This window comes from Sus scrofa, chromosome 8 (assembly GCF_000003025.6).
Source record: "Sus scrofa isolate TJ Tabasco breed Duroc chromosome 8, Sscrofa11.1, whole genome shotgun sequence".
NCBI lineage: Eukaryota > Metazoa > Chordata > Mammalia > Artiodactyla > Suidae > Sus > Sus scrofa.
In genome coordinates, this window is record NC_010450.4 from 100,009,887 (window position 1) to 100,026,566 (window position 16,680).

Consider the following 16,680-nt stretch of genomic DNA (forward strand, 5'->3'; position numbering starts at 1 on the left):
TAAGTATTGAGTCTACAGGTAAGTAAAGGCCAGTCTTCCTAAAATCTTTCCAATTTGAAATGAATCATGTTGGAAGAATACAGACACTTAGGCTCCTACTCTAAAAGAGGTAGAAGATGTGCATTTAAAAAAGGGAGAGAGTGGAAGCCAAGGTAAAGGATAAACGTTTTGTGGTTTCAAAGCGTTTCAAGTTTAGAAAAGACAGCATGGGTAGTGACATAGAAATTGCATTTATACGTAGAAAAACAGTTAAATGTTGGGCAGGATGTGTTGCGTTCCGAGCCAAAGTCAGGAGTGCCCTGACTGCCTCTGGGAGTTGGCAGGAAGCTACAAGGCTTCAGATAGGAATTGGAAATATTTGATAGCTCAGAGGAAAACACAGCACAGAGAAGGCAACCATGTAAACACAAAGAGCGAGAAACAAAGGCAGGGCACTGGGCTCCTGGGTGGATGGGGGCAGGAACAGCAGCTGTAATCCAATAACCAACAGGGTACAAAGCGCCTCTGTCACCAAAGTAGCAACCTTGGCAGGAAGCACAGATCATACCGTTATGTCCTCCTTTCTCTTCTCTGTCAGGAAAGGATTTTATGACTGAACTTCAGACAGAAGACATCACAGGAAGAAAACTTAAGGGCAGAGTTTTAGAAAAGAAAGACTGCCTTAAGTGAGGTTCACCCAACAGTTTTTTCCTGTAGATCAGGTTTTGAGGTTAATGATACTTATTCTGGTTTTTCAGGACTGGAACCCAGGATATGAATTTTGATATTGATATAAAGGACTAGATTGAAACTTCTGATAAATACTTTTAAATTCAAAATTGATTATTAAAGTTAGATGTACAGAGAAGTTACTGAAGTTGAAGCTTTAAGGTCTCTCACTTGAGTTGGACCTCACAAGGCCCTGAACCTGATGTGTCATTTGTAATTTTGATTCCTTTTTAAATTGCATAAATAAGATCATTTATAAAGAAACTATTATAATGAAGGCTGGTGACTATTTGGCTTACTTCCTTGTTATTTATAGATTTTATAGATGGAACACTTTCTTGCTAGCTATTGGAGACCAAATTTCTACATTCAACTTGAAGAGGATGTGACTTTTCAACTAAATTTACAGAGAACTGAAAAGGATGTTTTAATATGTTGCATAAAGAAAATCAACCAATCAATTCTAAAATACTGCAGACTGAAGCTCAAAAGAACTATTTATTGTAATTGCTCAGAAACATGAGGAAAACTGTAATTAATATTTGTTGTCCTCTGATGTTTTGGCACTATATTACCTAGATAGATTCAACTTAGTGTACAAGCAAATACAATGCAAAATACACGTTTTTACAAATCAGCCTTAAAAGCCTTACTTTTATCTTTATGCTATCTTTCACTTTTATCCAACTCATTTTTATATTTTATTTGATTAGCTACTAAGTCAGATATGAGCTTTGAGCTGCAGGTAATACAATACCCAAGTAAAAGTGGCATTGACTGTAAGGGCATGTATAACCTCCTATGAACAAGATACCAGACAGATCTGGACAGCTCAGCAATGGAGGCCTTGTTCAGTAATGCCATCATGATTTTTTCATCTGAATTGTATGCCAACTTCAGCATGTCAACATTTCATAATTTCAATATAGCTGTGGGATAACGTGCCCCCTGGTAGCTTAGTGGTTAGGATTTGGTGTTTTCAATACAGCTATGATAGTTCCATGAGGCAAAGGCAGGCAGGGTCTCTCCAGTAAGGAAAAAGAGGTGATACCTTCTATGGGTCTTTGTTTTTGTTACTAAGGAAAGCTTTCCCAAAGCTCCTCTGCACTCAGGCCCCAGCGAGTCAGCATCATTCATGTCATAGCTGAAAGCTTTCCTAATTAGCTGTGCCTGGCATGTTCAGCCTCTAAACTTGGAAGTGGGCTCTGCCAGGAAAGATGAAGTGGAGTCATAAGGATGCATGTAGGGTGAATAACCAAGATTTGTCCCAATTAGCCTTTATTTTGCAGTAAGTTAATTATCCATTTGCCAAATCTTGGGTCAGTCCAGTGAGATCTTTTTTTCTCATCCTTTGGGTATATCCTTATGCTTATAAGCACATCTGTATTTTCACCATTTGTATGCTGCATTTTTTTGGTCTCACCCTCTAGCAACTACAGTGGCTACATATCTTCTCCCAGAGTCTGAAAATTTTCAGACATGTTTATGTTGACGAAAGTTCCTTTGAGCTGCAGACTTGGGCTAAGCTATAACAAATTCATTAAACTGTGGAGACTTTATATGCTACAAAAGACAAGAGAGTGGACCTCTAGGCTAAACATCACAGAATGCCAACCACTCTACACACAATTGCTTCAGCACAAGCTACAACAATTGGTGGTTGTGGCTCTAGTCCAAACTCTGAGCTGCTTCCTAGAAGAGGTCACAGGAGGTCAGAGGATGTTCCCTAAGGACTTTCTTGATCCCCAAGGACTTAAGGGGAATAAGTTCAGGTTTGGTGCTTAGCTGGTATCTCTAAAAACCTATATGTGTTCAAAATGTCTGGGCACCACTCTTGCACCTACAGGTAAAGATTTAGTTCCATTCTTTACTTCCTTCCAGAAACATTCCATCAGCATCACAACTCTCACTCATTTGAACCTCTGAGATTATATAACTCTTTGTGACAATACTACTCATTCAGTATATTTAATCCTATACTGTTTTTTAATACCTTTTATCAAGTGTCTTATATTAGAGGACCTTTTGTTCATTTTCACCAACTATAAAATAAAACCTTTAAGATCAAAGACCACATTTTCCCATTTCTCACCACATTACCATCCATATTCCTAATACAGTATAACACATATATTTATTGAATAAGTGACTGTGGCTTGTGGTAAAAGATAATGCAATGCAAAGAAAAGAAAACACAATGTCATGTGACAATACTACTAAAGGAAATATCAAAAACAATGCTGAAACAATATCTTGCTATGGACCTATTCATCTACTGTGCTAAACAGGGATACCAGTGGTGTACAAAATCAATGGGTTTTACGAGAGGCAAAAATCAACAGGTCTTATGAGGGGCTTAAAATCCAGTGACAAAGAAATATACTAAAAAATCATGCACAAAATGGAAAAATTAAAACTGTGCTAAGTGCTACAGGAGAAGGGAGGGTGAGCCATGCGATGTACAGGGGGACTTGGCCTAATCTGAAAGTGAGGAATGGCCTCCCTGAGAAGGAATATTTACCCTGACAACTCCATTATGAGTAGGAGATAATTAGGGACAACTACTGTTTTCATGGACAAATATAAAGTTGTGGTGTAAAGAGAGTGTGGTAGATGATGGCAGAGAATGAAGCTGGGCAAAAGGTGGGCCAGAAAGAGCTACAGTCTATTCTCCTTTCTGTGGGTCTGCCCCATCAGAGACTACATTTCCCAGTGCCCTTTGCATTGTGTGGCCACACAACATGTTTCTTTCCAATGGAAGGCAAGTAGATATGGTGTCACTACATCCCTGATAGGGTTTTAAGTCAGTGGGTGTGCTTCTTCCACTACTCACCACCCACTCTGTGAGCTGCAGTGGCAAGAGCAGGGTACCACTGGAAGCTGTGTGATAAAGGGGGATGCATCATCCTGGGTCTGGGACCCTGAAAGACTGCTTGCAGGAGATTCTTTGCCAGCCTGGACTCCTGCCCTGGACTGCCACACTGGCGAGGATTAATCTTCGGCTCTAAGTCACTGAATGTTGGAGGGATCTCTGCTAAGAAAGCTTATCCTAACTAATGCTAGAGAGTGTAGTCTTTATACCATAAGTAATAAGTCATTTAAAAAATTTTAGGAGTTCTCGTTGTGGCTTAGCAGGTTAAGAACTCAATACAATGAGGATGCAGGTTCAATCCCTGGCTTCACTCAGTGGGTTAAGGAACTGGCCTTGCCTAAAGCTATGGCTAGATCAAAGATGACACCTGGATCTGGTGTTGCAGTGGCTGTGGCCGGCAGCTGCACCTCTGATTTGACCCCTAGCTGGGTACTTTCATATGCTGCAGGTGCAGCAGTAAAAAATAAATAAATAAATAAATAAATAAATAAAACAGAAATGTATGATAAAATCAATACTTTGAAAACAATCATGCAGAAAATAGAAAAATTAAAACTTTGATAAGTGCTATTAGATAGAGGATCATGAACCATGTTTTGAACAAATGTGGGATCCACTCTTTGAAAAGTAGAGTATATCCTAGGGGTGGGTGAGAAAGAATCAAGAAACAACAAAGAAACAGAAAAGTTTTCATGAAAGTCTAAGTGAGAAAAGTGTAAAGCAGTGGAAATGGAGAAGTGGGTGGATTCAGGAGATCTAAAGTGATGTTGATAGGATTTTGCAATGTATTGAATGTGAAAAATTGAGAAGGAAGTATTTGCAAAGGCTTCTCCTTCTACAGCTTTGGACAATGGGTAACTGGGTGATGGCATTCTCTCAGAAAGTAAACACAGAGAAAAGTCCCAAGTTCATATGTGCACACATGCACAAGTGGTTGCTCTTACTATTGGCAAAGGTCCATCCCTTATTCCACAGAAATGAGAGTTGTGCTGCCCCATGGAGGCACCCCTCTGAAGGATACTGTGTGCTCTTCAGGTGGCAAAATATCTTCAGCTAAAGTACCATTAATTTCAGAGCCCGTGCTCTATACACAGTAGTTTTTTTTTGTTTGTTTGTTTGTTTGTTTGTTTTGGTTGTTGTTGTTTGTTTTTTTGCTTTTTAAGTCTGCACCTGTAGTGTATGGAGGTTCCCAGGCTAGGGCTCTAATTGGAGCTATAGCTGCCCGCCTACCCCACAGCTATGGCAATACTGGATCCGAGCCACATCTGTGACCTACACCACAGTTCATGGCAATGCTGGATCCCCTACCCAATGTGTGAGGCCAGGGACTGAACCCACAACCTCATGGTTACTAGTTGGATTCGTTTCTGCTGCACCACAACGGGAACTCCCAAATAAGTTAGTTTTATGGTATGGCTTGGTCACTGAATCCGTAAGTAAAGCTTAGCACTAACGGTTCACTTTTTTCTATTCTAATTTTTGCTAGTTTGTTTTTAGCTCCGATTTTTTTTGTTGTTGTTGTTAAGTTTTTTGGCTGCCCCATAGCGTATGTAGTTCTCTGACCAGGGATCAGATCTGAGCCACAACTGCCCCCTAAGCTACAGCTGCAGCAACGCTGAACCCTTAATCTACTACGCCCAGCCAGGGACTGAACCTGAATCCCAGCACTCCCAAGATGCCACCAATCTCATTGTGCCACAGCGGGAATTCCTTAGTTCTGATTTTTAGTTACACTCACTCTGGACCCTTTCTTACAAGGCTCTGCATATAAACCCCAATATACAGGTAATAGTGTTCTTCCATAGCCATCTAGGTCTTAACCTAGTTCCATTAATTCCAAACTCAGCATCTACTCTACAAATACTTTATCTTATTTCTTCACTCTTTCAACTTGCTTAATATTTACAGATCTTTATTTTGGTAACTTTCTCTTTAAATTAATCTATAGCTGCTCTAATCTTCCTCTTGCAAGCAGCTTTATACTAAATATAAATCTTATTCCCTATCATTCATGTCAATATCCTTCCCATTATCTTTCTGTCTGGTGCAGCATAGACCTAGTCTCACCTTATATTCCTTTCTGCATGATTAAGAGAGATGTGTGTTTGTGTGTGGGGAAAACTAAGGTTAAACAAGAGAGAGATAGTATAACAGCAACACACAAGATTAGGAAAGTAAGCTCTCTGCTAAATTTATATGCGTTCTAAGTCCAAATATTTCAGTGCTCCTTGGGGAACACTGTAATGCAATATTTTAGGATCTACAAGAGACCTTTCTGAGGTATCAGCTATGTTTTCCAAAAAGCAATTATTCACGTTTTCCTTGGAAAAAAAATATTTTTGCCAGGATTCTATGTCCTACTACAGACTCTATTTTTTGATCTATGCTACTTTAGAATACTGCTATTTTTATTCCCAAATGTAACCTTTCATTTTCATTCACTGCCTTCTCATTTTAAATCCATATGAAATTTTAAAGGAAAATATTCCAATAATTTTATGTACATATAATTGAAGTATAGTAAAATTTCAGGGAGTTCCAAAGGAGACAGATGGAGTAGGACAGGCTATGAGTAGTTCTGACTGGCCAGATATTCTCAAGATACCAGAATAGTACCATACCTTTACAGAACAGCAACTTGTACTGACCCAAAACTCAATTACTTTTTAAAATGAACTATATTATGTATTACTTTCATCCGGCTGCCCTCTGTGAGTGGTGGAGAGTGATTTCTATCTGTGTTACCATGTGGGTCACAAGGGCAAATTCAGTCACGAATTCCTATACTTTGAGTTCTGACCCGATGGGAAATTGAGATATGCCAACAACGGCAATTATAAAAATGATGTCATGAGCCGAAAAGAGACTTATATACATAAAAGTGTGATGGAGGAACTGAAGAGAATAATTGATGACAGTGAAATTACCAAAGAGGATGGTACTTTGAGGCCTCCTCCTGACCAAGGGGGCTAGCAGGAGCTTGAAATCATCATTGCAGAAGAATATACTTCTCTCACAACACAAAAATTGGTTCCCTTATTGATGTTAATCAATTTAAGGATCCAGAAGTATTTGATTATCTTCTCCAGGAACTGAAGTGTTTGATCTTCAGTCTTACTGGATTATACCTCAAGATTAAATCAATCTAGATTGAGTACTGGTGTGGACACAAGGAAAGGTGGGTATAGCTGCCTTTAATTACCATTATTAATACTTTTTTGTGTATATTAGGGCAATAATTTTTATAAACTATAAATGATTGTCTTTAATAAGTACATAAAAAATTCAAAAATATATATGTACATGTGGTTTTTCAGATACTTTTCCATTATAGGTTATTACAAGATGTTGAATATAGTTCCCCGTGCTATACAGTAAATCCTTGTTGTTTATATATTTTGTATATAGAAGTGTGCATGTGTTAATGCCAAACTCCTAATTCATTTCCCCCCACTCCCCAGCTATCATCCTTGGTAACCGTAAGTTTGTTTTCATGCCTCTGAGTCTATTTACATTCCCACCAACAGTGTAGGAGAGTTCCTTTTTCTCTGCACCCTCTCTAGTATTTGTTATTTGTAGTCTTATTAATGATGGCCATTCTGACTAGTGTAAGGTGGTACCTCATTGTAGTTTTGATTTACATATCTCTAATAATTTGTGATGTTGAGCATTTTTTCATGTGCCTGTTAGCCGTTAGTACGTCTACTTTGGAGAAATGTCTATTTAGGTCTTATGCTCATTTTTTCATCATTTTTTTTTTCTGTTGAGTTGTATTAGTTGTTTGTATATTGTGGAGATTAAGCCCTTATTGGTTGCACCATTTGTAACTATTTTATCCCATTCCTGGTTTTCTTTGCTGAGCAAAAGCTTGTAAGTTTGATTAGGTCCCACTGGTTTATTTTTGTTTTTATTTCTATTGTCTTGGGAGACTGACATAAAAAACATTTGTATGGTTGATATCAGAGAATGTTTTGTCTGTGTTCTCTTCTAGGAGTCTGATGGTGTCTTACATTTAAGTCTTTAAGCCATTGGGAGTTTATTTAGTGCATGCTGTGAGGGTGTATACTAGTTTCATTGATTAACATGCAGCTGTCCACTAGTGTCATTAATTAACATGCAGCTGTCCAGTTTTCCCAGCACCACTTACTGAAGAGATTGTCTTTTTCCCATTTTACATTCTTGCCTACTTTGTTGAAGATTAATTGACCATAGGTGTCTGGATTTTTTCCTGGGTCTTCTATTCTGTTCCATTTGTCTATAGGTCTGTTTTTGTACCAGCACCACACTACCACACTGTCTTGATTACTGCAGCTTTATAATATTGCCTGAAGACTGGGAGAGTTATGCCTCTTGCTTGTTCCCAAGGCCCCCCCACCAGGATTTCTTTGGCAATTCTGGATTTTTTTGGTTTTGAATTGTCATAGATTGCTTTGGGTGGTATAGCCATTTTAACATTAATTCTTCTTTCTAATCCAGGAGCATGGAATATTTTTCCATTTCTTTGAATTCTCTTTAATTTACTTGATTAATGGTTTATGGTTTTCAGCATTTAAGTCTTTCACCTCCTTGGTCAGTTTTATTTGTAGGTGTCTAATTTTGGGGTGTGATTTTAAAGGTTTTTTTACATTACTTTTCTAATGTTTCATTGCTAGTATACAGAAATGCAACCTATTTTTGAATGTTAATCTTGTATCCTGCTACTTTGCTGAATTTGTCAATCAGTTTGAGTAGTTTTTGTATGGAGTCCTTAGAGTTTTCTATAATAGTATCATGTCATCTGCATACAGTGACAATTTTACCTTTTGTCTTCCAATTTGGATACCTTTTATTTCTTTTGTTTGATTGCTGTGGCTAGGACTTCCAATACTATGTTGAATAAAAGTGGTGAGAGTGGGGCAACCTTGTCTTGTTCCAGATTTTAGTGGGAAGGCTTTCAGCTTTTCTCCACTGAGTATTATATTTACTGCAGGCTTGTCATAAATGGCTTCTATTATGTTAAGGTACATTCCCTCTATACCCACTTTGCCAAGAGTTTTTATCATGAATGGATGTTGGACTTTGTCAAATGCTTTTTATGCATCTATTGAGATGATCATGTGGTTTTTGACTTTTCTTTTGTTAATGTGCTATATGATGTTTATTGATTTGAGTATGTTAAATCAATTCTAGTGATCAGTCTGTTCAATTGATCTATTTCTTGATTCAGTTTCGGTGTGCTCTATGTCTCCAGAAAGTTGTCCATTTTTTCTAGGCTGTCAAATTTGTTGGCATATAATTGTTCATAGTATGCTCTATGGTTTTTTGTATTTCTGCAGTATCCATTGAGATTTCTCTTTTTTCATTTCTTATTTTGTTTACTTTGGTTCTCTCACTCTTCTTCTTGGTGAGACTGACCAGAGGTTTAATTTTGTTTACCCTCTTTAAAGAACCAGCTCTTGGTTTTATTGATTTTTTTTTCTATTTTTTTTTTTGAACCTCCACTTTATTGATTTCCTCTCTGATCTTTATGATTTCCTTCCTTCTGCTGACTTTAGGTTCTGTTTGTTCTTTTTCTAATTCATTAAGGTGGCAGGTTAAGTCATTGATTTCAGATTTTTCTTCTTTTTTGAGCAAGCCCTGTATCATTATGAACTGCCTTCTAAGAATTGCTTTTGCATCATCCTATAGATTTTGAATGGTTATGTTTTCATTGTCATTTGTCTCAAGGTATTCTAAAATTTCCCTTTTGATTTCCTCATTGACCCACTGGTTATTTAGCAGCATGTTGTTTTGTCTCCATGGAGTCAGGTTTTTCTCATTTCTTTTCCTGTGGTTGATTTCTAATTTCATTGCCATTGTGGTAAGGGAAGATGCTTGAAATCATATCTATACTCCTAAATTACTGAAGTTAATTTTGTGCTCCAATATGTTGTCAATTCTTGAGAATATTCCACCTGCACCTGAAAAGAATGTATATTCTGATTTTTTTAGATGTAATGTTCTCAATTAAATCTAACTGTTCTGTTGAATCATTTATGATCTCTGTTGCCCTACTGATTTTCTGTCTAGAGGATCTGTCCATTGATGTGAGTGGGGTGTTAAAATTTCCTACTCTTATTGTATTCCCATCAATTTTTCCTTTTATGTCTGTTAGCATTTGTTGTATGTATTTGGGTGCTCCTACATTAGGGGCATATATATTGACAACTGCAATATCCTCTTCCAGAATTGATCTTTTTATCATTAAATAGTGTCCTTTTTGGTCTTTAAGGCGTTTGTTTTAAATCTATTTTGTCTGATATGAGTGTTGCAACTCCTGCTTTCCTGTCATTTTCATTTACATGAAATATCTCTTACCACTCCTCACTTTCAATTTATATGTGTCCTTCACCCTGAGGTGAGTCTCTTGTAGGTAGCATATCGTAGGTTCTTTTCTCATCCAGTCTGCCACTCTATGTCTTCTGTTTGGAGCATTCAGTTCACTGACATTCAAGGTAATTATTGATAAATATGTATTTATTGCCATTTTAAATCTTATTAGTTCCTCCATATTTTATCTTTTACCTCTTTCCTATTTAGAGACCTTTCAGAATTTCTTTTAGAATGGGTTTATTAGTATTGATGTATTCTTTTAGTTTTTTTTTTGTTGTTGTAGGAAAATCTTTATTTCTCCTTCTATTTTAAATGACATTCTTGCTGGGTGGAGTATACTAGCCTGCAATTTTTTCCTTTTAAAACTTTGAATGTATACTGCCACTCTCTCCTGGCCTACTAGTGTTCCTGTAGAGACAACAGCTGATACCCTTATGGGTGTTTCCTTACAATTAACTCTTTGTTTTTCTCTTGTTGTCTTTAGAATCCTGTCCTTATGTTTAAATTTTGCCATTTTTATTTTAATATGTGTTGCTGTGGGTCTGCTTGGGTTCAACTTGTTTGGGGCCCTCTGTGCATCCTGTATCTTGGTATCTGTTTCCTTTAGATTTGGAAAGTTTTCAAGCATAATTTTTTCAAATATATTTTCAATCCCATTTTCCTTTCTTCATCTTCTGGAATCCACATTATCCAGAGATTGGCCCTGTTTCCATTATCCCATAGATCTCTTAAATTTCTTTCATGTTTCTTTCATTTGGCTGTCTGCTGTTCTGATTGGGTGATTTCCATCATTCTATCTTCCAAGTCACTTATTTGTTCCTCTGCATTATTCATTTTGCTTTTCCATTCCTTTAACTCAGCCTGCAACTCCAAATGAATTTTATAATTTTTTGTAGCTCTTCCTTTTATCTTCTAGTTCCTCTGTAAAGTAATCTACATTACTATTCGTATATGCTGTTAATTCCTTCAGTATTTTCACTATCTCCTTTTGAATTCAATGTCTATTAGACTGCAGAAGTCTATTTCATTGCTTGCACCTTCAGGGGAACTGTACTATTCTTTTAACTAGGACTGGTTCCTGAGCTTCTTCATTTTGCCTATATTTTTCTTAGTCTGTGAGTTTAGGGGAAACAACTCTTGTAGCCTTGGAGGGCTATTTATATATGCGAGTGGCCCTGGGTATTTTGTGATGGTTTACTATTTTTTTGGGCATGAGTGCTGCTTTTGGTGTGGATGCTTGCTGTCTCTTTTCTTAGTGTGTACAAGCTGTTATCCCCTTGATAGGGGGTGTACAGGTGTACAATCTGCACTTTCTTCTAGGAAGATGGAGGCAATGGGCAGAGCTAATAGCCAGTGCCTGGTTCCTAGGCCCCTGACTGTGGCAAGGACTCTTGGGGCAGTGGAACTGGCTGCTCCTGGTTGCTCGGCCCTGGGAAGTGGTAGTGACCATCAGGCATCAGAGGCTTTGGTAATGGCAGCAGCAGGGTGTGTCCATTCCCAGGGGAGTGAGAGCAACAACAGGTGGTGCTCAGTTGCAGTGCCCTTCTCTGCAATGACCCCTGAGGTGACTGGTGCCACAGGTGGTACCTGTTCATGGACCCTTAGTGGTGGTGAGCCATGCCCACCTTGGAGTCTGAGATAGCTATAGAGGTTTGCTCCTGCCACCCGTAGCCTGCACCAGAGGTGCCCTGCTCCCTGCAGACCACACAAGAGGTGTCCTGCCACCCACGTATGTGCTGAGAAAAGATATTCCTATATATGGTCCCATACCTTCTCCTCTTGCCCTCCCTAACAATGGTGGCTTGCTTCTCTTGGGGGCCCAGGTGCCCTCCTGAGTTCCCTCGGTTGTGGTGTTTCACTCCCCAAGCCATGGTGCACCACTCCATGGCCCCTCAGTCTATCTCCACACAGACAACACTAGTCCTCTCCCTGGAATTCACCTCTAGAGCGTGAGTCTCAATGCCCACCTGCTGCCAGAGCATCTCAGGCTGTGGTGTCCAGAGGGCAGTAGTACCAATGGTTTGCATGGCTCTCTCTACTTTTCCCTCGTCAGTCCAGCTGCTGAAGTTTTCTCTGAGGCTTTGAGGTCCCTCTGTCTGGACTAATCTTGTCAGTTAGGTGGCCTCCCAGGGTGTGGGTTCCTTTCCTCTTTCATAGCTACTTCTCAGGAGTGCTGTCCCATCCTGATTCCTTTTTCTCCTCCTCTTCTCTCTCTTTTTCCTTTTGTTCTACCCAGTAATATGAAGGGTTTCTTGCCCTTTTTGGAGGTTTACAGTCTTCTGCCAGCATTCAGGAGATGTTCTGTGTCAACTGTACTACATTTATTTGTGTGTGTTTGTTTGTGGGAGTCGGTGAGCACCATGCCTTACTCCTTTGCCATCTTATTTTTATTTTTTTTTTATCTTTTTAGGGCACACCTGCAGCACATGGAGGTTCTTAGGCTAGGGGTCTAATCGGAGCTGTTGCCGCTGGCCTACACCAGAACCACAGCAATACCAGATCCGAGACTCATCTGCGATCTACACCACAGCTCACGGCAATGCTGGATCCTTAACCAACTGAGCAAGGCCAGGGATTGAACCCGCAACCTCATGGTTCCTAGTCAGATTCATTTCTGCTGTGCCATGACGTCCTCTGCCATCTTGATCCTGCTCCCATATTGTAATTTTGATTTCCATTTCTCTAATAATTAGTGATATGAAGCATATTTTTCATGTTCCTGGTAGAAATCCCTGTCTTCTTTGGAGAAATATCTGTATAGGTCTTTCGCTCATTTAAAAAAAATTTTTTTTTAAATATTAAGCTATATAAGCTGTTTGCATATTTTGGAAATTAATTTATCGGTTGCTTCATTTGAAAATATTTTCTCTCATTCTGTGGGTTGTCTTTTCATTTTGTTTATGGTTTCCTTTGCTGTGCAAAAGGTTTTAAGTTTAATGAAATCCCATTTTTTATTTTTGTTTTTATTTCTATTACTGTAGGAGACAGGTCCAAAAAAATATTGCTATGATTTCTGTCAAAGTGTTCTTGGCTATGTTTTCTTCTAAGAATTTTATAGTTATCTGGTTTTAAATTTAGGTCTTTAATCCATTTTCAGTTTATTTTGTGTATGGTGTGAATGTTCTAATATCAGTCTTTTTACATGTAGCTGTCCAATGACCCCAGCACCACTTAAAAGACTGTCTCTTCTCCATTGTATATACTTGCCTCCTTTGTCATAGATTAATTGGTCATAAATGCAAGGGTTTATTTCTGGGCTTTCTATCCTGTTCCATTGATCTATATTTCTCTTTTTGTGCCAGTATCATTCTGTTTCGATACTATAGCTTAGTGGTATAGTCTGAAGTCTGGGAGCCTGATTCCTCCAGCTCTGTTCCTCTTTTTCAAGATCTTTCTAGGAGTTCCCATCGTGGCTCAGTGGTTAACAAATCCAACTAGGAACCATGAGGTTGCGGGTTTGATCCCTGGCCTTGCTCAGTGGGTTAAGGATCTGGCATTGCTGTGAGCTGTGGTGTAGGTTGCAGACACGGCTCAGATCCCGTGTTGCTGTGGCTCTGGCATAGGCTGGTGCCTACAGCTCCGATTCAACCCCTAGCCTGGGAACCTCCATGTGCCACGGGAGTGGCCCAAGAAAATGGCAAAAAGACACACCTAAAAAAAAAAAAAAAAAATCTTTCTAGCTATTTGGGGTCTTTTGTGTTTCAATGCAAATTAAATTTTTTTTTTGTTTCAGTTCTTTGAAAATATGCCTTTGATAATTTGATAGGGATTGCACTGAATCTAGACTACATGGGATAGCGTGGTCATATTGACAATATTGATTCTTTCAATCCAAGAACATGGTATGTATTTCACCTGTGTTACCTTCAATTTCTTTCAAAAGCATCTTATAGCTCCTGGAGTATAGGTCTTCTGCCTGCTTTGGTAGCTTTATTCCTATGTATTTGATTATTTTTGATGCTATGGTAAATGGGATTGTTTCCTTAATTTCTCTTTCTGACCTTTTGTTGTTAAGTGTGTAGAAATGCAACAGATTTCTGTATACTAGTTTTGTATCCAGCAACTTTGCCAAATTCATTGATGAGCTCTAGTAATTTACAGCTGTTCTGGGAATTTTCTATGTATATCATCTGCAAACAATGATAGTTATATTTCCTCTTTTCCAACTTAGATTCCCCCCCCCACCTTTTTTTCTTTTCTGGTTGCTATGGTGAGGACTTCCAAAACTATGTTAAATAAAAGTGATGAGAGCAGGCATCTTTGTCTTGTTCCTGATCTTAGACATAATGTTTTCAGCTTTTTACCTTGGAGTATGATGTTAGCTGTGGGTTTGTCAAGTATGGCCTTTATTCTGTTGGGATGGGTTTTCTCTGTGCCCACTTTTTTTTTATTATAAATGGATGCTAAATTTTATCAGAAGATTTTTCCAGGAGTTCCTGCTGTGCCTCAGTGGAAATGAACCCAACTAGTATCCATGAGGATGTGGGTTCAATCCTTGGCCCTGCTCAGTGGGTTAAGGATCTGGTGCTGCCATGAGCTGTGGTATAGGTTACAGATGTGGCTTGGACCTGGCACTGCTGTGGTGTGGTATAGGCCACCAGCTGTAGCTCCGATTCAACCCCTAGCCTGGGAACTTCCACATGCTACCGGTGAGGCCCTGAAGAAAAAAAAAGAGAAAAAGAAGCTTTTTTTTCTGCACCCATTGAGGTGACCATGTGCTTTTTATTCTTCAATTTGTTAATGTGGTATATCACATTGATTAATTTTTAGGTATTGAAAAAACCCTTGCATCTCTGGAGTAAATTCCACTTTTTCAGGATATATGATGCTTTACTGGAATTGGTTCACTAGCTGAGGACTTTTGCATCTATATTCACCAGTGATATTGGCCTGTGATTTTCTTTTTTTGTGCTGTCTTTGTCTGGTTTTGGTATCAGGATTATGGTGGCCTCACAGAATGAGTTTTGAAATGTTCTTTCCTCTACAATTATTTGGAATCGTTTCAGAAGTATAGGTGTTAACTCATCTCTGAGTGTTTAGAAGAATTCATCTGTGAAGCCATCTAGTCCTGGGCTTTTGTTTGTTGGAAGTTTCTAAATTACTGATTCAATTTTAGAACTGGTAATTGATCTGTTCATATTTTCTATTTCTTGCTGGTTCAGTCTTAGAAGATTGTACCTTTGTAAGAATTTGTCCATTTCTTCTAGGTTGTCCATTTTATTGTTATATATAGTTGTTTGAAGTAGCCTCTTAAGACCTTTTGTATTTCTGTGGTGTTGGTTGTAATTATTTCTTCATTTCTAATTTTATTGATTTGGGCCATTTCCTTTTTCTTGATGAGTCTTGTTAAATTTTGTTAATCTTTTCAAATAATTAGCTTTTAGTTTTATTGATCTTCTGTATTGCTTTTTAGTCTCTATTTCATTTATTTCTGCTTTGATCTTCATGATTTCTTTCCATCTACTAACTTGGGGTTTTTTTTTGTGCTTCTTTCTCTAGGTGCTTTAGGCCTAAGGTTAGGTTGTTTATTTGAGATTTTCTTGTTTCCTGGTATTGCTGTAAACTTCCGTCTTAGAACTGCTTTCACTATGTCCCATAGATTTTTGGTCATCGTGTTTTTGTTTTCATTTGTCTCTAGTTATTTTTTTTAATTTCCCCTTCGATTTCTTTAGTGATCCATTGGTTGTTTAGCAGCATATTGTTTAGCCTCCACATGTTTGTCTTTTTACAGTTTTTTTTCTTGCAGTTGATTTCAGGTCTCATAACTTTGAGGTTGGAAAAAATGTTTGATGATTTCAGTTTTCTTAAATTTATCAAGGCTTGCTTTGGTGTCCACCAGAAACTAAATTTCTGATTTTACTCTACAGAAAAACTCCAAGGGAAACTCTTTTTTTTGAAGGAGATAACTGGCAGAATTCAAGCACTGCCAAATTAATTCACTCCCTCGCTTTCTCTATTCATTCACCCACTCATTCATTCTTACTTTAAGTATTTTTTGACAGCTTTGTTATGCATAGAGGTGTGAGAAAGATGTGATATATTTCCTATTTTGAAGACTTTAAAAATATACTAGGTAATTTGTAATCTAAATATGTGAATACACATATACACACATCTAAATATATATATACACATATACACACATCTAAATATATATATATACACATATACACACATCTAAATATATATATATATGTATATATATGTTTAAAAAAAACCCAATGACATATCAAGGCCTGTAGCAATCAACGCACTATGACAAGTATTATTCTCCCTATTTTCTGGAGGAAGAATATGACATAAGGAGAAATTAAGCAATGTATTTCAACTCATCCAACTACTACTTAAGTAGCAAAGCAAAGATTTATATGAAGTCATCTCTCTCTGATTCTAGAGTATGTACTTTGAACCACCATACTGTAGTTTCTACTTAAAATTGTTTTTTCAAAATAAAAGAAAATCCAAGAGTTCCTGTTGTGGTGCAGCAGAAACGAATCTGACTAGTATCCATAAGGATGAGGGTTTGACCCCTGGCCTCACTCAGTGGGTCAGCCATCCAGCAGTGCTGTGAGCTGTGGTGTAGGTTGCAGACAAGGCTTGGATCTGGCATTACTGTGGCTGTGGTATAGGCTGGCAGTTGCAGCTCTGATTTGACCCCTAGCCTGAGAACCTCCATATGCCATGGATGTGGCCCTAAAAAGCTAAAATAAATAAATAAATAAATAAAAGAAAATCCAGAAATGTTAACA

The 16,680-nt window shown here is 38.1% G+C and overlaps 1 pseudogene; it reads left to right on the forward strand.

Annotated features, from left to right (window-relative positions):
* LOC100518919 overlaps positions 1–6,729 on the forward strand; it is a 38,599-nt pseudogene extending 31,870 nt beyond the window's left edge.